At 35.5% G+C, this 24273-nt stretch overlaps 2 protein-coding genes across 2 annotated transcripts in view; both read right to left on the bottom strand.

Moving 5' to 3' along the window:
* Window positions 1–24273, bottom strand: part of LOC144433571 (uncharacterized) — a 313028-nt gene that overhangs the window by 105403 nt on the left and 183352 nt on the right. The window lies entirely within an intron of this gene.
* Window positions 1–24273, bottom strand: part of LOC144433996 (glucoside xylosyltransferase 1-like) — a 31273-nt gene that overhangs the window by 3437 nt on the left and 3563 nt on the right. The gene's annotated exons all lie outside the window — the stretch shown is intronic.

The raw sequence follows: 24273 nt of genomic DNA on the forward strand, positions 1-24273 counted from the left end.
GACCTTCGCTGTAAATGACAATGGATATATGTAAAACATTTCAATGTTTAGTTTGCTGCTTAAACAAAGGCTAGCCACGCTGTTAGCTGAGTTGGATCGCAATTCTCGAGCTGTACACTACGAACTTTCCAAATGAATATTGGGGTAACATCACGAACATACATTTCACTGTGTGTGTATTGTTACTAATAATATACTCCTAGAGCTGATAAAAAGGCCTATCGTTTCTGTCATCACGGTTTAACATTTCATTCAGCTGTCCCATACTAGTATTAATCAAATTATATTTTAATACCCATCTTACCACCATGAAATGGAAATTAATATGCCCAGGCTATATAAGATGTCAACATTCAATAGATGGCATCCAAAACAAAGTATGCAAAGTATCCCAATACTGATGTACACTGTCCTTGCAATGAGACACTCAAGACATAGAGTAAGATCTAGCCTGGAATCCATGCTGTTTTAGTCTTAGTAAGTTAGTGTATTTGTTGAAATGGCATGAAAACATGTATGGTAAAGTCAGGAGGTACTCAAAGTATTCGTTCAATCACACTGACAGCACTTCTAACTCAATATGATATATTTTACCCCAGTACACATAATGTACTATCATGTACAATATTACACGATGTGCGCACTAGTAATTTAAACAGTCTTATTGCAACTCTCCACTGCCGGTACATACTACACACATAAAGCCTTTAAGCCTATATGATAGAAATAACATTGGCTTGAAGGTCGATACTGCACTTTTGCTTATACATGTATTATTCATATTGGCTTCACATACAAGATTTGCTATAGGTGTAGTGTTATCATCATTCAATGCATACATGAACAGAGACAGGGTTACTTTGAAGAGATGTACACCATAAATAATGTGAGCGCACTTTAATGACTGACTTCTCAAGTTATAGTATGGGTACAATTACAATACAATGGGAGTCAACCCAACCCATTCTTGACCTTAACTAGCTAGGTCAAAACCCACTCTTGACCTTAACCAGGTCAGAAGGCAGGGCTTCAGTCCTTGAAATGGATAAGTTATTCCATTTCTATTACTTTGCTAGTTAATGGACTACCTCAACAACCTTGTTTGTACCAGTTCACACAACATTTCAAAGACAACAAATAGAAATGAAATGTCCTAGAAAGTATACTGTGACTGTAAGATACATAGTGTCTCTCTGGCCTTACCAGCCTGAAAGGGGTTCACCGATGTGTGATGGTGACCCGTCATGGCATACCTAGCAGACTACAAAATGCAGAGCTACAATATTTTGAACAAAACAAATTACAAATGTAACTATGGAATATTGATTTACCATTCTGCCAGCTTCAAGTGAGCCCAATACTAATACTATGCTGCCACTAACACCTAATATTATCAGCATGTGTTAGCAACTGGAGGGGTTAATGCCTTCACCAGCTGTGTAGTGTTAACACTAAAGCTAGCGCAGTGATAACACTGGGCTGGCACTAATACTTCACCAGTACTGTATGTGTTAGAAAATGGAAGGGTTACATGTAATACCTGCACCAGCTGTAGTGTTAACACCTGGCTAGCTCAGTGATAACACTGGGCAGGCACTAATACTTCACCAGCATGTGTTAGCAATTGGGAGGGTTAATGCCAGTACTATGCTGACACCAGGCCAATCTGATATTGACATCACCCTCACACCAGACTAACAGATTTGGAAAAAGGTTTCTTGAGCTTTGCAGGAAAGACATGCAGAAACCCAGCAAGCTGACTGAGTGCAAGGTTCTCATTATCTCGATAGATCATCAGAAATCGTGTTCTTCGTTGATTTGAATGATAAACTAAAATGTTCTGACATACCAAGGCATAGATATTACATGCAAAGGTGATGACTTGAAATAACTTGGTCGAGGCAATGTATGGTTTGAGACAATATCCATACACCATTATTGACAGATACATATACACAAAAGGGTTAACTAATGTAACTAGATATATGTGTTTATGAAGAAATGGCAGTTAAAATGACAGTAAAACTGGCACTGTTAGTAATCCTAACTCTCTCCTGTAGAGTACACTGTTCTCTTGCATTCTATCACTGTACAATCAATCAATGTGATATACTATCCCAAGTATACTGTATACATTCTGACAACACAGTTGGTCTATTTAGCCAGTAAATCATACCACTCAGGCTTATTCTATTTTCTTGGTTAGCCTAAGGGCATATTCAGTTTTTAACACAGAAAGAATACCCTCAAGGGAGTCCATGTACTGTGACAAAATATTATGTGCTTTGGTGTCCTGCAGATAGGCCTTTCACAAATAATGTATATAAAGTTTCAATTCAAAGTCTTTGAAATTTGTGTAAATAAATCATGAGCTCATTACTATTAATTTAATATCTTCCCTTTTAAGTTTTAGATAATTTTGTGAGTTTTGGTCTGAAACTGGTTCCTTGTAATATGCATTGTGTGTGTGTGCATTATTGTCATTGAACCAGTGTGATCGTTACATTAATGCATGTTATTACAGTTTAATTAATAAATAGAAGATATGTCAGACTACAAATGTTAACTCTTTGGTTTCTTTTATGGTCTCTGTTTTCATGATGACTCAGGGGATTCAATATTCCCACTTTATCATATTGATACAGTAACTGGCACAGATAGCGACGCAGTATGCAATGCACCGATTACATCCCACCGCTGAAACCATGTTACGGTCTGTAGACTTGTACATTTAGTCGTACACATACAGACACAAGACAGAGTTTCCACTAGAAATCAGTCTAAGCTGGCCCTTCAACGGAAATTAATGTTTTCAAGTAGCCATTAGACTCTTCATAGTTTTACTATCTCTAACAGCACAAAAATTGGTTTGGATGGCTTTTGAGATAGTAAGAACAACAAGATTCTTGGCTAGCTGTCAAGTACTTCACACGCAAGTTACTCAATAACTGTTATCATTAGATATGTACTAGTGATTACTTGTATTGTGCAAGCAAATACTACTAGTATCGGTATTAATATCTGCCCTGCAGTGCAATACCAAAATTATTTTTGCATACATGTACACATACGTGTATGCACACAAGAGCAAGAAAGTTCCATGTACACAAATGATATGAATGCCGAATTACATTTTATGAAATTTGCTGTTTGGATAACCACATATGTAATAATAACATCACCCTAATGATGTGTGAGAGCAAGTGTGGATACTCATGGCATTTGCACTCATACTTGTCATATTTTTTGTTCTCTGCATCACACTAGTATTTCTTTTTGTTCTCTGCGTCACACTCATAGTACTTTTGTTGTCTACATCACACTAGTAGTACTTTTGTTCTCTGCATCACACTAGTATTTCTTTTTGTTCTCTGCGTCACACTCATAGTACTTTTGTTGTCTACATCACACTAGTAGTACTTTTGTTCTCTGCATCACACTAGTATTTCTTTTTGTTCTCTGCGTCACACTAATAGTACTTTTGTTGTCTACATCACACTAGTAGTACTTTTGTTCTCTGCATCACACTAGTATTTCTTATTGTTCTCTGCATCACACTAATAGTACTTTTGTTGTCTACATCACACTAGTAGTACTTTTGTTCTCTGCATCACACTAGTATTTCTTATTGTTCTCTGCATCACACTAATAGTACTTTTGTTGTCTACATCACACTAGTAGTACTTTTGTTCTCTGCATCACACTAGTATTTCTTATTGTTCTCTGCATCACACTAATAGTACTTTTGTTGTCTACATCACACTAGTAGTACTTTTGTTCTCTGCATCACACTAGTATTTCTTATTGTTCTCTGCATCACACTAATAGTACTTTTGTTCTCTGCATCACATTAATAGTACTTTTGTTCTCTGCGTCACACTACCATCAAGCGGTTCTATTATAGCAAAGTTCAGTTGATGAACCCAACTCATTCAAATGCTAGAAATGTCCTTTTACTATTATTAACTAATTCCACTGACAAATTGTCAACATTGTAACCAAAATTGGTGGCAATTTCCCATAAACTGCCCATTATGTCTAGCCGGTGTAACAAACTGCAACTCAATAACAAGGATATTAGTTTTTATTCTAACAGCCTGATAAAATGTTGTAATTTATCATCATTGGTTGTTGTTGTTGTCTCATAAGCATATACATTATCTGGTTCTTTTACCCCCAACTACATCCATGAATGTTTGTCAATGTCTAAATTACCCTATTATCAAAAGGCGAAAGTAATATTATTGTTACCGTATTTTGTAAGAATTGCTCATTAATTGAAAAGTGTTTAGCTGGTGTAACAAACAGTGTTTGTGACCTATTTTTGCCAAACATTTGACTTATTTCAGCTTCCATAGATCCGGTCAGTGTATGTAACATGTGTAGCAATGGAACGGGTATGTCAGCATATGATTAACACCTGTTTCAGAATGATACACTGAACATGTACACACAAGTAGTAGTTGCCAAATTAGTTGTGACGGATTTTATAATTTACATAAACTACATCCTCTAATACATGCCATTATTTACTGCTTTTTTAAAGTAAAAACATTGTGCAAGTGCCAACATATTGTCGATATGCACAATATTGGAATAAGCAGTACCTGTGTGTAGTAACTTCCTGTGTTAGCTCCCTCCACTGGCAGTTCATGGTTTCAAAGTAGTCAGCATTGTATACAGTTGCACACGAACTCTGTAGTTCTCGCTTAGATCTACACTGTAGTAGTGGCTCAGAACACACTACTAATTGGCTAAGTGTGAAAACAAGCCAAATCTCAAGAAATTTTAGCATCATTTTTGTAAAATTCTCAGTGAAAGTTGTTCTTGAACATTCAGTTGATTCACATGTCAGCCATGACAGGGCAGGGTTGACTTCTGCTTTCTTTGTTATGGTAATTATGTATGGTAATTTTGGAATGTACCATATTTCCAAACAGGTAATGTCGACTTCCTAAAACATGGAGGGACACACTAAGTACAGTAATGCAATGGTTTCTAACTTCAAAGATATTTGCACTAATCCCCCCCCCCCCCCCCCAAGAAATTCACAAAAAGCATTAAAACTAACATAAGGCAGACAAAAATGCAAAACACTCTGGGCAAAAATAGTAATGATTTATAAAGACAGCAAGGTGCATTTATGGTCTTGTAAAGTTATTAGGCAAGGACACAGTTTTATAGTATGGGAAACAGTTCCTATTTTCCACGTACCTTCTACATGGAGGGTACAATAAGTCTAACCAAGGTCAGAGGTCACAATATGGTACCTACCCCCTGGAGTTTCATAAATCTATCAAATATACAAGCAACTGTAATATTAGAACTATAATAATTACAACGTAAACCACAGTCAAAATGCAAAATTATCCTGGCTGGGACACCAGGCTACTGCTTGCATTTGAACAAGACCATACCAGGGTGTTTTTTTTTTTTAAATCTAAAAACAGTACACAGGACAGTGTTGGTACATGGTCTGCAACATCTAAACAGTCAATGTACACATAAGGGCAACAGTCTTTTCATCAAAGCCAATACATTGATTCTGTATGGCTGCCTTTAGTGTTCAATGCTTCAGGGTTAGACCCTCTTGTGTTGTACTTTGTATTCTCTCTGAACAAGATAACATGGTTAATGACTCCAGGTTAACGACCTTTGAATTCTCCCTAAATAAGGTCAAGGTTCAGTTCTGATCAAGCTCACTTGAGATTTGGGTGTTCTACATACACAAAGTAAAGAGGGAATTGAACCATCTCGCAATTCCTGTCTATCTGAACAAGGTAATGATGGTGTTGAGTACTCTTGCCCAATACTTAATGCAGAAAATCCAATGGAGAAATGTAGTTTCTTAATGGATGCAATAAAGATTCTATTCTATTCTATTCTATTCTATTCTATTCTATTCTATTCTATTCTATTCTATTCTATTCTATTCTATTCTATTCTATTCTATTCTTGCAATGGACTGGGTTTCAGGAGCACTGAACTCAATTTTTCAATTGACATAATCTTGGCAAACACAAAATTGGTTTCAAATCACATATTTTGCATAATAATTTTCGTAAGTTTTCATCAAACTCTGGATGTTGTTATTTTAGTTTCTAATGTCAAAGGTTCATTTTTGGGAAGTAGACCCTAAATTTCCTAGATCTAATAGAATTACAGTGCTTGTACAAATGCTTCCCTCACAGGTAAGCCTGATCACTGAATACAAATGGATCTATAGACAACTCTAAGGTACAACATGTCATGTCAACCTACAACTCCTAACACTCAAATAAAACATTTGCATGTTTTGCCGAAATTATTTATAGCATCCATATTAAGAGTAAAGGTATACTGTTTCAGTTGCTTTGATCATCAGCCCAGTGCTATACTTAAGTGTTAAGGGTTGTACCAGCAAACATTCATGATAAGATGGGCACAACACACATACACATCTTTAAAGCCTGTCTTGTCTATTGAACATGGCCGAATTCCAATTCAGGTCTACTACACATATACACCCATCCATCAATCACTACTTCTCCAGTCGTCAACTGAAATTCATGAACTGACATAATGAGAAAACCATCAATCCCTGACTTCTGAGACCTTTACAACGTTCAAGTTATGTTTTATAAAGACAACTATGTGAATCTTTGTTAGGACCTGCATTCCACAAAGTATTCATTAAACTGCGACTTGTTGGTACACCCATCAACTTACACCATGCCTCATTGAGATGCTTTTAAAGTGGCTATTTTACAACAGTTAAACTGGACACAAATATTCTCTGATGGCAGCTAACAAGACATACTCATAGATTCCAAGCATGCCAAGATGGTTCTTGCATTATTGTACACTGTATATTCAAACTCAGAAAATCCTCGTGCTGACTTCATACACTGTAACACTGCAGCTCAACAATGCCTTTTTTTTAAAATTTGCTTTATATATATTTTTAGTGTCAGCCGGATTTAATACTATACTATCCTGTTGTGAGCACTGATCTGGTATTACTCTGGCAACCGAGGTCTCAAGTTTACTATGATAGACACAAACTAATGCTATTGTTGCGACATGTTGATATAAGCTATTGGATGGACTTGTTTAATCATACTCACAGAAAGGTCACTGGGTGGCATTTTTTTACGACTTCCACTTCTGGTATAGTACATTTCCTGGGACTTGCAATTGTTTACACTATTTTGACTACTGGGTGATTAGATTCACACAACAGTGTACATGTATGCTATCCCCTACTTGTGTAATCTCCCACATCAAACTCCAATAGTTTTTACTTTGTGTCCATTTTGAATTAGTAAACTGACAGCTCAATTGCCATAGTAGTATATTAAACCCTTCCAGTCACTAACACATCCTGGTGAGGCGTTAGTGCCAACCCAGGGTTAGAATAAAGCTTTGATAAATAATAATGGTTACCAAATGTTGACCCAGTGTTAGACCAGACATAATAGAAGCATGACTTGAAATACACTGTAGTGTTAGCATTTTCAGCCAAGACAGTAACTTGGCTATCTGGTTTGATATCTCATTGTCGAGTCAGTATGTTGAGCTTTAGCATTTGGATCTCGTGTACACATACATACAATTTTTATTTTGAATTATGGAATTGAATTTCTACTGATCAATGATCAAAAGTCAACACTGATTGCGATAGATTGATTGCGATAGATAGTACTAAGAAATGCATCTTGAATAAATACTTCTAAAGACATCTTGATCAAATATTTCTTCCAAGACATAGACCCCCAAACTAGACATGACGTACATACATGGTTATGTATGACATCATGCACTCCAGGGATGAACATATCATTTTGTGTACTGGTTGTCCTCGGACCAGTGCCTTAAAAAATCCAGTGGTCCTGCTGAAAGAATTAGTGGTCCCAGGTCCCGCTAATGTGAAACATTAAATCTTACCTAGATGAATCTGTATATTCAGACGACTTTTTAACAGTTATTAACAGTAAGGTACTGGTCCGACGGACCAGACAAGGTAAAATTTATGTTGTCTGCCCCCCAAAAACGCTACTCCCAGACCCAGGACCAGTGGATTTGTTCACCCCTGCACTCATTTGTTGGTTATATCCCTCAGCATACCATTCATAAAGTTTTTACTATCTGGAGTAAAACTAATTGAATAAATATGCACCCCGGGAACACATGAATGAAAGGAAGTACCCAACTCATACACCATCTGATAAGGCAGCTTTATCTTGTCCAATTTCCTCACAACCTTGAGAGATAACCTAAGTCTTCTGGCAACTAAACTTCCAACATCCTGTGTAATTGTACACTTCACATGGAGTTTAGGGAATATGAACTTGGGGCTTTGGTGGTACATAATTTATAGGTCCCTATATACAAGGGGTAATAACTGTAAAGAGCTTTCATCGCACCGTAGGAATGCTAGATGTATGTAAAAATGCTATCATAACATTATATAAACTATATGATAATTATTGCATTCTATCTGAACCCTTTTGGTATTTATCATAATTTCATTAAAAAAATATTGCTTCCTAGTGATGTGTGGCCTCTCGTTCCAAACCCAGTTATAATTGGATTCTGTTCTTTGTGTATATATATTAAATCTATATTTTGTGAGGCAGGACATTAAGTAGATTGTGTTAAAATACAAAACATCTCAGTTTTCTCTCCTGGATTTTATCTTCAATGGGCTTTACAGGAGAAGAAACAACTTCAGGGAATAGCCCAAAGACTTGCTTATCTGACTTGATATACTGGCTTGACAGCTAGAACATTCTGGTGAATGACATTTTCAATCCATCAGCCAAGTCTCTGGGCCAGTTAGGGAGGGACTGCATCCGGCCATCTCCATTACTCCAAGTACTAAAATAGAGATTTGAGACCTCGTGTCTTGTGAAATTTGTAACTTTTCACACAATTTATACAAAACTTTAATAGTGTATAATTCTCTAAAAATTTAATTACATGAGGGTTCATGCGACACCACGTTTGACACCATATTAGGGAGAGACCACTGCATATTTGTGGACACTCGTTAATTCTCAGACGAGTTCCCAAGGGACCTATGAGAGTTAGTATGGAAAAGAGCAGTATTTTTAATTGGTGTGGGAAAAAACCCAAGCCATCAAAGTCACAAATCTCCTTACAATGAAAGGAAAGCTTACAGTATAGAAGGTGAACTAAAATGAACTAAGAGAATGCCTCAAGTTATTAATGAACCAACTGGATTACTTTTAAAACAATAGACAATTAACATTAAGTCATCAAGTAAAACTATAAATGGTACTGTTCCAAGCAATTTCTATTTCAAACTCAAAATGTATAAGCGCAAACATTTGTAACCACAAACGAATTCATAAATTTTTATACTATATAGCAATGGTGGTTTTATATGTAGCACATAAAATGCAACCATACCACATGTACCATATACCACATGTAGTAGCAATTATTAGTCTGTGACCTTTGACCTCATTAAATTAACTTGATACTGTACATGTACTGTACCATGTTCATTATCATCTGCTGACAACAGTTTATCCCAAGAAACTACTATACATGTTGATACTATGTGCAACTTTAATAGTCAGCACCATCACACATGTCAAAGGTCACAAGTCACATGTCACTGACCCTCTGATGGGTACATCATAGCTTAAAATTATAGACCCCTCGTGACTAAACATGTGCACTATGGATATCACCATAAATGTGACACTCAAAAATTCTAGTTTGATATATATGTCTCTGGCATGTTCAAGCTTTTTTCCTGTGTACCTAACATTTAGTTTTCATCTGTGGATATATTTGAATTTCAAATTTCATTTAGGTTTAAATTCTAAAGACAGTATTTGATGCACTTAATTCAATTGTCATAATTTCATACCAATGGCTGTCCTGATTAGATTTTAATTTCATCAATTTATTTCAATTTGAATTTCATCAACAGCTGCATTAGCTACAACTAGGACATTTTCCGAAATCATTTTGTTATATTTAATGACTGAACTGTAATATTGTACATAATATTGTAGTAAAGTATTGAATCACCTGTGGGTAAACACACAGTAGTACTGTGAGTACACACAGTATGGTGCAATATATACAAATCAAATTTGATTTTTGGTCTGCATAAAAAAATCAGAGCCCCAAATCAATAATGATTTCAGCATGTTATTGTACAACTTATATACCTCTGATTCACATGTACAATGTGTAATTATTGGTATTTTAATCATTTTAAGTGAAAATATTGTTGGTTGTCTGATTAAAAATAACACTTCAGTTACAGCTAGTGTAGCTTTAAATTCTAAATGGTTTCATAATATATATATGTTAAGTTTTAATTGCCATTAATTATTTTGAAATATTCAATGTACTGATGAGTTTTAATTTCCTAAATCAATTTCAATTTCCTTCGATAATATTCTGAACCGTTTCTTCTCTAGCATCGTTCAATTTAGTATTCACTATTTACAAACTAAAACATGCACTGACTAGGTTTTTATAATACATGGATTCAATTCAAATCATATACATATATTATTGGTATATCTTCAATTTAGCAAGCCGTTTTTGGCATCACCGAGCTATAGTATGCAGAGGCTTGACAAAAGTACATGCTGGCTGAATTGTATAAATTCTATGTGAGAAAACAAAACAGAGGAGATAACCTCATAAAAAACACACAATAATTATTAACTATGTAAAGAATGTCATTCAATGTAAGAAGTTAAAGTACACGGCTGTAAATTTGTCAAAAAAGTTCAATACGTCAAAATGATGAAAAAGTAATGCACTTAGCCCTCCTCAGTTTGTAGTAGGCATGTCCTCCGTGTCTTCACTATTTTGTACGCATGACTGATTTCAAATAGGACAGCTTTGTTGTCAGCCTTTCAATGGTCTCTGGAAGATTTCTCTTTGTTCCATTGACTAGTCTGGGAATGTTATTGATACAATTAGCATGGCCACAATCTGGCTTCATAATTGGTACTTTTCTTGTGTATGTCTTTTTGGAACAATGGTACACTTGCTGACTGGGCCTCACAATCTAAATTGACATAATCAGCTCTTGATGAAAATCTAGCGGAAGTTCCCACACTCGGGAAGACCAGATTACCTCACTTTTGTACCTGTCCCACGGTTCTTCCCATTGTGGTTGTCCTTGAGAAGTCCTACCCTGAGTGAATCCCCCTTTACAAACGTATTTTGGTCATAATCTAGGATCAGATCACAATAACTAAATGTGGGGATAGCTAGAAGCAGTTATAATTCTAACTCAAACCATCAAAGCAAAATTAAACTAAAATCTCTATCTAATTAGTATACAGTTTGTTACAATAGTGTAGCTAAAAGACACATACTTGATGAACAGGGAGGTGTTCTCAGCAATAAATCACACAATTTTAATAAGAGTAGACAAAATAAGGCCTGTGTAATAAATTGCCATCACAACGACAAATTCTGGATGCTGCAAATACTGCACAAGCATCTGGTTTTCTTCAGGGGGTAGGGAGGAGGAGGGGGAGGGGAAAGGGGAGGGTACATTGACTATGAAATGGAGAATGCATGACAGCTAGCATTCTTGCAAGAGTCAAGACAGGGCAATAATTTTCTGCTAGTGCAACGAAATATCCACTGTATGTTGTACCATTGCTGCAAGGAAACCTGTGGTTTTATGATGATACTCAATGCAAGGCCAACACTGCTCTAGGTTACAATTACAAAATGTACAGTCACCATGACAAATCCTGGATACTGCAAATGCTGCACAAGCATTTGGTTTTCTGTATGGCAATTGAAAGCAAGCTAGCCTCAAAATCAAAAGTGCAAATTCTGTGTACATAGAGATGTAGATGTAGTACATCTTGCATATTAGAAATATCCTTTAAAATCATGATATCGCTTACATTTTGAATAAAAATTTATTTCCAAATAAACCTAAATTGTCACACTGTTGCTAAATAGTAAATGCACCAATTCATTTTGATTTCACCAGTTCACACCTTTGATAGCCTGAGAAGGTAATTCAACCATAGAAATACCACATAAATCACTGTAAACTGTTGACAATCAGCTTGAAAGGAAACCGCCTGATAATTCAAGGACTTCACATTGTCATTGTCTGCTGCTATTTTATACAGATGATACACTAAATTCACCTTCATATACCTTGGGGAAAACCCTGCAAGGTGTGAGTGTGTGGAGGGGGGGGGGGGGGGGGGGCACAAATTAAACAGACATTTTTCTCCTGGTGCATTTAAAATATGTACCAAATTTTTTATGCAATTCTCAGTCATATTTACAGTAACTGATAATGGTAATGATTTTCTGGCGAGTGAGAATATTATTGAATGAAAAGGGGAGAATAAATCGAGAGGGCAGCAAAGTTTTCAAGTAACATTTCAGTGGAGAAATGAAGGCAAATAATTAATATGACAATCAAGACAACTGACATTCTGAAAATTTCATGTATATTTTTGATCCCAAATATAAGTAGGATGTGGTTGTCAGTGACTCTATCAATCACCAATGTTTTGCGCTATGGTCACTCAGTACTACATGTAGTAGGAAACATTTACCTGGGTTCCTGAATCCTTTTTACTTAGGTCCCTCAAATAAAAAATAATGGTACACTCTATTAGTCTTGGTTACCCAGCTTCTCGCCACTGGGGGATCTGCCTACAAGACCACCCCAAACGAGAGTCTGGGTAAATGAGATTCCAACTACATGTATACCGCGCCCAGGGAGTAGCCTCTGGAGCAGTGCATGGGGAGTACTTCACGTTCAACATTGCTGGCTGAACGATTTGGGTACCTTCACTACAGATTATCACTTCTCAATTGATATAAAATAATTACAATTAACAAACAGGCCTCGTAAGCCCATTTTTTATACTTGGAAGAAATGTACTGTGTTACTTCCATCGTAGGATAGTTGAAACGTGGTTTCCCCAGACAAGAGTGGTCTCATAGAAGAGCCCCCAGTGGTGAGAGTCTGGGTAACCGAGACTAACACTCTAGTGGAAACTATATATGCTTTCTGTTTCCAGGTTTCCAAAACTTTAAAGGCCCAGTTTAGATTAGGATAAAATATTTGGGTTTGAAAATGCATGTAAAAGTTACTAGACAGACCTAATATGAACAAAAGACCAATCCAATCAAATCCTTATACATTTCAAAACTCCACTGATAAGACAGCAGTCATGTGAGAACCTACATAGACTCCCTGACTGTATGGTATACATGGAAAGCTATATGCAAATTGTACCAGATTTCCCCCATTGACCCTGTTACCTAGGTACCCAAAATTTAGCCAAATCACTGACCATAAATGACATCCATAAAGTAGATCTCTTAAGTCTTAGGCAATCAGAATAAGTAGAATTCAAGCTATGCTTTGAACACACCTGTATGAGTACATGACAGCACTTTATATCTTTAATACACAATACAACACTGTGCTTTCTAACTAGCCATGGACTTGGACACTTTGCAAACCTTTCAAGGCCAAGTGTCAATTTACAAATGTACATTAGAATCTGGTACAATGTATTAAAGAAGTTTATTTAGGCCAGGAATATCATTCTCTAGTCCTTAATTTTGATTGGTTGATGTAATATAGATATTTTTGAAGAGTCTTTAGTAGAAAGTATCAGAATAAAATTCTTATTATTCAAGTTTTGACAATTTGATCACATAGGTGACAGTTTCTGGTAAAGGGGAACACAGATGAGAATGATTTCAACTGAATTGCATTTGTACGGCTGACAGGACTCCATTTTCACCACTCCTGCATCATGTGACCTCTCTCAACTAATGTTATACAAATTCGCAAACTGGCTCAGAAGAGACACTAGAGTGAGGCATTATGGGAAGTAAACAAAGTTAGGGGCTCCACACTTGCTTGGACAAGGGTTCAAGTGGTCTGAATCTCCTTTAAACTGTGTTTACTTCCCATGATGCCTTGCCCCATGTGTACAGAAGGTTCCTTCCGAGCTAGATTTTACAGAGGTCACATGATGTAGGATTGGTAGAAATTTCTTTTTATGTTTCCCTAAAAACTGGAAATGCAGCTAACATGAAATAAGCCTACTGTTCCCCTTTAATATTAATAGGCATTAACTAAGTTTAGTATATAGGCAAAATCTTCCTCAGGTATTCTACAAGACCTTTCTACTAAAGTTTTTAAAGGTGGTAAGTACACATAGGCACATTGTAAAATATATTCTGAGTTCCTTGTTTTTTTAATCAAATTTATGGCACAAATCTTTATAGAAATAATGCATATAGCGATTTACTTATGTCAGACACATTCTTTGACAAGCATTACATACATGTATCATTGCAAAGTTTCTAGCTGTCACATGTTGTGAACTTGGCTCACACAAAGTCACTGTGTAATGCATAATATCCTCAAAACACTTTGAATCATTTACTCAATGCCATTTAGCCACAAAATACTGGACAAACAAGTTCATGTCCATACGTGTATTTAACTGACAATGATGGGGGCATGTATGTACAATGTACGGCTAATGACTAAACAATCTGGCTCAACATGTATTAAACTCAGCATTGTCAAATCAGCTAGCAAAGTCTCTGGTGCTATAGAACCTTGTCTTGCACCAATATACAAAATGTATATACAACTACAGAATGCTATATATAATAATTCTATGTGCATTATCTGTTAGTGACAATAGGTAAAATCTCCCAGGGTTCCCATACGGTTATAATAGTCTAGTGTTATCCTACATCAAATCTATATCTCAAGATCTTTCGTTACAGAAATGAGTCTATACCACCATTAGCATCTAGGCTAGGTTATAATCACTTAGAATCAGGAATATTTGTGTAAATTGTGAGTCTCAGAATTCTTCCTTTTTTCTGACTTCAAAACAGATAACGATGTGGAACTGCATAAATTTTACCAGATTTTCCCCTTCTCCATAAACCAAAAACCTTATATGTCAAGGCACAATAAACTAAAATTTACCACATTTTCACCATTTAGTCTCTATTACCCATGCTCAAAAACCTTCAAATGAAAAGGCACAATAAACTGCGTCAATTTTTTCCAGATGTCTGTTCTAAAAATTCTGAGCAGAAACACTTCCCTTTTCTCTGTATTCTTGCATGTATATCTGGTACATAATACCTTGATATCACACACATCTGACAAACTACTCTTAGTTTTGAATGGGCTGAGAAATGACGTAAACCTTCTCATTCCTATTTCTATACACATTCTGACAAACTGGGGGTCACAGTAGATTAGTACAAGCCCGCCATGTTTTGTTGTTGACATCGGATGGCGGTCCAATAGCCATGCAGAGTTTTTACCTTCACCCACTTGTACCACGTCACACCTTCTTACTAATACTAATGAGACATTCAAAAGCTTTTCAAGTTTTTGGTATGTGGCGTTTTAAGAGATTCGCACTTATCCAACATCAATACTTTCTTACCATGGTATGTATGGTATGAAAAATAACAAGTGATGTCTAAAAAAACACACACTATTTCGTCTTTTAGAAATTTCAACAACTTTGCTAATTTAACCACAACACATGAGTACTATACTTACTACAGAAAAATCACCATAAAAGAAAAAAAAATGCTTTAAAAAAGTTTATTTCTAGATGCCATTCTCAGACCACATAACAAGTGACACAAAATCTGGGCAGTGCTACTGCATGGGGTATCATGTTTGGACTTTTTCTCCTATACTCAAAAATAGGTTTCAAATTTCTACCCTTAATTCTAGAAGTGAGGTCTCATTTCACCGGTTGACAAATACCAAAGGTCTTGCCTATATCTGTGTTTGAATACCAGTAAGTGTTCATGTTATGTGGGCTCTAGGTATCAATCATCTTAACTTTCAACTATATTACAACAATTGCCCCCAGGAATTGCCACTCATTAAGTCTATTCTTCAAACATTGTGGGATTATACATTAAAAGACAAATTCATCTCCCTCATCCCACCCCATTCTACCCAACTCCAAAGTGGAATGGTCAATAGAAAATCCTACCCAAAAAAGACCAGCATTACAGTTTCATGTACATTAAATGTATTAAAATGCATCATTTATTTACCAGTTGACCAGTTTAAACCTGCATTCTTTCAGCCTTTGTTTGGTACACAGTCTACATAATTAACATGTGTGTACCCAAAACAAAAGGTTATAGACTGTATAGGCCAGTGTTTTTGCCCATAATTGAGAACCCTGGTAACAGAGTGGAAAATCTTGTAAAATCTACATAATTTCCATACATGTAGTGTGGAATCTTGGAAAAATACCTGAGAAACCTGGGTAGGTTTTACCTAAACCAACCATAATAAAAACACTGGTTACATTGGCATTTAACCAAAATAATCATTCAACATACATTTGTTTACTTTTTTTTTTTTAAATTTTGAAAAATAAATTCACAAAAAACGTCAAACTTTTGTTGCCACTGTTATTGTTGTTGTTGTTGTTGTTGTTGTTGTTGTTGTTGTTGTTGTTATTGTACAAAGCTGAAAGATGGTTACAATATATAGGTTGGTCTATTTGTGGTTATTTTTTTGTACTCGGCACTGAGCAGACCACCATGTCGATATTGTGTTGTATTTAAACCCATCAGCAGCATCTGTACACAAGATAATGTATAGTTCTGCATTGGATGGCACAGTCATGGTTTGCAATGATAAATGACAATGTACATAGCTTTAGGCTGTACGGTACCTTAATACAAGATGTATCAGTTGAGTAGTCACATGTTACAGTAGTTTAGTGTGGGTTTGGGTAAATTGAATAGGGGCAGAGACACTTCATACATGATGCAGGCAGAGGAAGATAACGAAATACCAAAATAATAGATGTCTGTAGTGATATCATATACACATTGAATATACAAATTTGAGTTGGAATACACACATTTGCAGTGTTATGAATGAACAGTGTTACATGTGGAGTACACTACAGAATACACAAATTACAGTGATATATATGGAATACACACATTTACAGTGTTATGAATGAAAGTGTTATATGTGGAATACACTACAGAATACACAAATTATAGTGATATATACACACATTTACAGTCAGAATACACGCATTTACAGTGATATATACAGAATACACGCATTTACAGTGAGAATACACATTTACAGTGAGAATACACGCATTTACAGTGATATATACAGAATACACACACTTACAGTGATATATACAGCATACACACATTTACAGTGAGAATACACATTTACAGTGAGAATACATGCATTTACAGTGATATATACAGAATACACACATTTACAGTGATATATACAGAATACACACATTTACAGTGATATATACAGAATACACACACTTACAGTGATATATACAGCATACACACATTTACAGTAAGAATACACATTTACAGTGAGAATACACGCATTTACAGTGATATATACAGAATACACACATTTACAGTGATATATACAGAATACACACATTTACAGTGATATATACAGAATACACACATTTACAGTGATATATACAGAATACACACAATTACAGTGATATATTATACAGAATACACACATTTACAGTGATATATATTGAATGCACACACTTAGTGATATATTATGGAATACACACGTGTATGTTCTGTACCTTCACAAAGAGGCCATGATTTTTCAATTATTAAAATATACACGGCCAAAATATTCATATACAAGAAGGAATTTTGCTTAATTAACAAAAATGGATCATAGCTCAGAGACGTCATGGTTTCGATTTTCTCAAGCCTACCTTTCAGTGGTTTGAACAGTACGTGTACACTTTAGACAGTGAGACTGTGTCAGGTCTCTAGGCTTTTAGCAATCATAGATGTCAAATTGTTTATATATATACTAGAAGTATGTGCACTTGATTGTACATTCTAAGCTCTGTCTTGTTGGGTTATCATTCCTGCTTTTACACTACTATAATTGTGAAATTTCCACCACACAAAGGACGGTTCATTTTGAGTCCATCACCATGATCACTACTTAATTGCTGCAGACTACCCATGTCTTTGCTACTACTGTACTCAACAGATGTTGAATTCATGGCTAGACACATATATACATACCCTACACAATATCCTTTCTGAAAACTGAATACTTTTTTTTTCAGCATGGCCTTCACAGGGATAATACAAGCATTCATTCCCACACAATTCCACTCAAACATTAAATTACATAACCTATCGTCACTCATTAAAATAATATGCCACCTGCACTTCAGAATACACGTATGTACATTTCTTCAGACAAGTTTGTATTGCCGCAACAAACAACTCTCTCTTCTATTCAAAAACAATAATGACAAGTGGTGTGTAGACATTGACTTTATAATGACTCATACACTGTATACAAACACCAATCTGTCTTGAACAGGAAGCGACCTCCATTCACAGAATTGTGTTCAATAAATATGTACTACTACATTGTGTTATTTTTTATATCATCAATGTAAAGGCTTTGTGTCGTTGATGGAGGAGGGGGGGGGGGGGTGTCAATTGTTATTTTCATTCCATCAATATAAAAGGACATGTGCTGTTAAGGGGTCTCAAAGTTATGAATACCAATAACAAACCATTACTGTGAAAGGGATGCAGTCTGTAACTTATAGTCTTTATTTTCATATTCAAATATATGGATAACAAAAAATTATTGAATCACGTAATTTGTGTATTTGCATATGTACTGACTTTAGTGGAAAATGGGACCTCTAATAACTCCCTGCAACTGTATTCTGGTCTTCCTTTTTCCATGACAAAGTAGGACTCAATGTAAGGCAAGTGATGGCTAGTTACACTTACAGGTAGACTACTCCAAATAGAAACAGGCTAGCATGGAGTCCATGCTGCTACAAATAATGACAATTAGAATGATTTGAAATTGAAGTTGGTGCAATATGTATAAATATGCAAATTAACTAATCTCCAATGCAAATCATACTGACAAACTTAATTACTATGTATGTTCGTGAATATAGACAATGTGTCTTGTTTGAATGGAAGCTAAGACTAATTAACACATTTGTTTGTTCCAGACATTTGAATTCTCACAAATTAGTCCCTCAATCTGAGCATGGTTTCTGTTCATCAAATGATAAATTAGGTATGGTAGGGTGGTGCGTCTTGGATGTTGCTGCACATACAGAGGTCTATGGTTTATGACGATGAACATTTGGTGAACTAAATGTTGCTGAAACAATGTATCACACATCATGTCTATAAGGGTAATCATGACTAGCTGACAATGGTACCAATGTTCTTTCATCACTTCTGACAGCTACAGAAGAAATCAGAGATTTTCTGTGCAGCGCTACCTCCAACTATTTAACGGGACAAGACAAATTTTAAAATTGACAAATCGTCACTTTGTACAATACACCAGTACATTATTTTAACATTGGATGTCTAACTTCAGTTTTATGCATGCACGTTTTAAGAACCCTTGTTAGTTACTAGTCCATTCAAATCTATTTGCACAAATTACGAAAAACATCTTTTGCACAACTTTCAAATCATTTACTTTCAGGCTATTTAAAGCAAAGCAAAGGTCTCCTCGTTGATAGTATGGACAGAATACTTACATCACAACAAGACATACGGGTATTCATTTTCAAGACCAATGACCCATGAAACACTGACACGTCAACGTGGCCACCATGGGAAAGCCATTTATTTAAAATACAAAATTGTAAAGGACAGAACTAGGGAGGGACAACAAAAACAAGACATAGTGATTGTAGGGTCATCTAAAGAAAAGCAAACACAGAAACCACTTGACATGCATGGGAACACACAACAAGTTAACCTGGGGAAGATTCCCACAAAAAACCTCACACACACATCCGCAGCACTGTCCAATAAATCACTTTCATTGGTAAGCTTGGAAAGCCTGAAGTATAGGCAAGATACCATGAGAGGATAAAGATAGCCAAATGATAAATCAATATGCCTCTTGTTGCTACATAGCAGTTTGTGGGTGTACTCAACAAGTTACTCTTTTATGCAGGAACTAAGCAGATTACAAATAAAATCCGCCCTGTATGCTATAAAACCATTACATTCCAGATCATCATGTAGGCACACACACAATGTCTGTATTAGTATGTACCTAGATGCATTGCACAAAGACAGAGAGAGAGAGAGAGAGAGAGAGAGAGAGAGAGAGAGAGAGAGAGAGAGAGAGAGAGAGAGAGAGAGAGAGAGAGAGAGAGAGAGAGAGAGAGAGAGAGAGAGAGATAGAGAGAGAAAGACAGACAGACAGAGACAGACAGACAGACAGACAGACAGACAGACAGTCAGAGGCAGGAAAAGATAAAGATATCCTGGTATTTTAGAACTTAAACAAACCCAAGAGTGAAAGCATCTTGTAGAATTCCACCATTGCAAAAGTGATACATGTAACATTTTATACAAAGCATTATAATAGTAAACCAAAAGTACATTATTGACATTTTCATCTACACGTCGTATTGAAACTGAAATCCTTCATTTTTTCTTGAAAGTGTGATTTAACTACTGGTATATCACATCAAATGTCTTCAAGACATACATATAGCATCACATCAAACTTGTATTACTGTAAAGTGAAGTAATACTCAATAGCTCGCACGTGACTTTGCCTTCAACATGCCCATTACTTCAAGTCTTAAGTAACATAGAGACAGCACCACTCTTTACTGTAATACATGTATGGGCCAGCCTTCCCTTATGGTTACCCCCTTTCACTTTTCAAATTAATGTAAGCATTTTGTCTATAGACACAAACAGTAAAGCAGTGTTATCAAATGCCTTTAAAATTCACTTTGTGGTTTTGTTTTGTTCCCAAAGTAAGTTGTGTCAAATTCCTTTAAACTCAATTTATGACTCCATTTTAGTTTTCACAAAACTCTATACCTGGTTTTGTTCATATTATACTGATGCAGTAGTTGAGTAACATTTTTAGTAAATCCCCAGAGATATGTAATATGTTGATTTAGAAATACAGACATCACAAAAGCTCTGTACAAGCTTTTACTTTTTTTTACTGTTGTCCATCCCTCCAGAGTGAAACTGTTCAGACATCTGATAATAAACAACATTTAGTACAGCACTGCACATACAGCCTCCATCATGTATGGTGACCTTTGACCTAGTGGTCAATTCATTCCTTTTAAAACCAAAATATGGTTCAAACTCTAAATAACAGATATATTACTTCTGCGCCATATGGTTTACATATTAACAACTATGATTGGTTCGACATTTTTGATGAGGGCGGCAAGTAAATCAAATCTATCTGCCAGTTATCTGCACAATTTATACAGGGTTTCCAAACTCAAATTTGGTTGAACTAAAAATTCACAAGTCCTTGACCCTTCTGTTGCCCTGGTTCTACAGAGATCAGAATAAGCACTGTGATTCATTCGTTATACATACATGTACATACAGATGTTACTGTCTCTTGTTCTCTGATTTATATCTCTAGTTTAATTAGAATATACCAATTTATTCATGCCGAAAGGGAAAGGAGTTACCATTACCATGGAAACACCTGTGGGCCATGACAGAGCTGAGACTGTAAACAACTGCGTACTCAATGTCACATCAGCTTTCAATTATTCTAAACATGCATTAAGAGATTTCTGCAAATTAAATACCATAAATACATTTATATATTTTTATTTTTAAACACATTTTTTCAAATTCCATAATTTGATGTAGATAAGAGGCAATGTTATACTAACAGATTTTAACCCTTTTTTCAAAACTCAACCCATTTTGACACTATTGATGCATGATTAATGCTAAAAGTCCAGTATAACACAAATCAAAGGATTCATTATAAGGTTTTGAATTGTCAATGTCATCATGTACATGTACTCTAAATAACTTCTTTTATGATGTAAAAAAAAAAAAAAATCCACCCCACACAAACAAACCTGTTCTTCATTTGCCACTTCAGCCATTCTAGTTTTGTACAAATAGGATAGATCACCATCAAAGACAGTTTTGGTGAAGTTTAATGTCTAGAATTTCACATTTGAAAAAATTTCATCTATTCATGTAGTTGATATTCATGATTCATCTTTTGTACACGTATAACAAAAGTTACTATTAGTATTATCGATTAACAAAGGACTTTTTATCAACAAAATATTCAAAGAATCTATTATTAAATTCTAAAAATATAGACATTCATTCACAAATTTGAGATTAGTACTTTCACAAAATGATAAATTGATTCTGCTGGTTGACACAAAGCTCACTTAAATATGATAATGATTACCAATTATAATTGTATTATAAGCCTTTCAGCCTATAAAACATAATTTTCATATGACTGCACTGCATGCAAGCTGAAAATAGCCAGTGGAATTAACTAAATGACAGAGTATTCAGAGATAGCCTGGAATCCATGCACCTCAGCTGTATAATTGGGGACCTGGTAGGACAGAGGTTAAAATGTGAATGCTTTAATCCTACACACTAACAAAGGCTGCAGTGGAGTGTATGCTTCCCAGTTTGAAAATGATGGAAAAGCAAAACTTAAAGGTGAATAAATTCAAATCCATTGCTTGAAGTTTTCTCATGGGGACACAAACCAGTTTTTGAACAAATTTAACTAAATTAATTCAGATTGAATCAGTTTCAAACCAATTCATCTTTGGACTGGACAAATATGACCTGTGTTTGCTGAGGGTGATCTGAATTCCCCCAAATTTCCTTAATCGTTTTATAAAAGTGTTGGAACGAAATTAATGGTTTTACAAGGATGGGAAAGTATGTGAACTCTCTTCTATAAGTACTATGGGTCATAGATCTTTGAGTAAAAAAAATAACTCTGCAATAATACACGACAAGTGAATCTCTAGGCTTCAATCTATGCCACTTTGAGATCAGATGAATGCTTTTAGAACATGTATGTTGTAATATAACAGATGTAGCAATTAGAGTTGGTATTTAGGAATGTTCTTCAATGCTAATATTTTGAATTGTATCACTGTGAGTATGCCATAACATACAGTGATACATAAAGATAAGAAGGTTAACACATCAGATGCTCTAATTCCACAAATGGATTACCCACTGATTGGGGAGGGTCGTATTTTAGTTTATGTGACCAAAACAAATTGCTTTGCAGATAGTTTGATAGTTAGAGACTTAACTTGTTATGATGGTCAAATGGTTAGACTCAGCGTGGCCAGCTAAAGGCTTATGTTAGAATCTGTAGGTTGTGGGGTTCGAACCTTGGTGCTGTTGTTTGTCTCTGAATGGTCAAGATTTGAACAACAATCATGCCAAGGTCAACCCAGATGTGTAATCAGGGACCTGGTAGGATAGAGGTTGCAATGTGAATGCTTTAACCCTATGCACTAAAAGAGGCCTGGCTGCCAAGGATTGTATGCTCCCAAGGGAGTTGAGGAAGTATAAAAGGCCGCTGTGCCATTATAGATCTGTACCACAGGTAATAATTGTAATGTGCTTTCAGCACAGTGTGGGAAAGTGACAGGCAAGTGCTATACATGTATAAATACTAATTTTATTATTATTATTACATGTACTATAATTACAACTATAAAAGAGGTGCTCTACACCAAGGTACTGACAGAGATATGATAATTTATTGAGATACTAGTAATACCACCAAAACAATGCTCTGGACCACACCTAGGAATATTATAATGAGTCTTTATCTATCACCCAGAAACATGGCTATCTGACTTGACAATACTGTTTGGCTTGAATATATTGGAACAAAGAGCATACACAATGTACTTTAGCCAGAGAGTCAACATTCTAAACTAGCATGCAGTATAGTCAACAATGTGTCTGAAAATCATCATAGATTTATGTAGTGCCTGCCAAGGGTAAAATCTTTTATAGGGTTCTCTAAAGACATATTTCAATGATGGTTCCTTAATACCAAACTAATGTTAACAATAACAATTATAAGTTTTGGTTATAATGACCACGAAACTATGCAAAGTTTGCCATATAGTTACCAATCTACTACTGATGGGGGTTTCTCATATAGCTGTACACAGTAAACAGTAATTATGATTAGAGATTTGTTATTTGAGACTGTGCAAAGTATTGCTACGTACACACAGCCTGCTGATGTGAATAAGACTTAGATCATATGGAAATGATAGACTTTCTCAGCGACTTAAACCAAGATGAGCTATTGATCCAACACTTTCTAATGATAGCATGTACAACTAACATATGTTGAGAATAATATGAAACAACTTGAAT

This window comes from Glandiceps talaboti, chromosome 4 (genome assembly GCF_964340395.1).
Source record: "Glandiceps talaboti chromosome 4, keGlaTala1.1, whole genome shotgun sequence".
In the NCBI taxonomy this organism is placed as follows: Eukaryota; Metazoa; Hemichordata; class Enteropneusta; family Spengelidae; genus Glandiceps; species Glandiceps talaboti.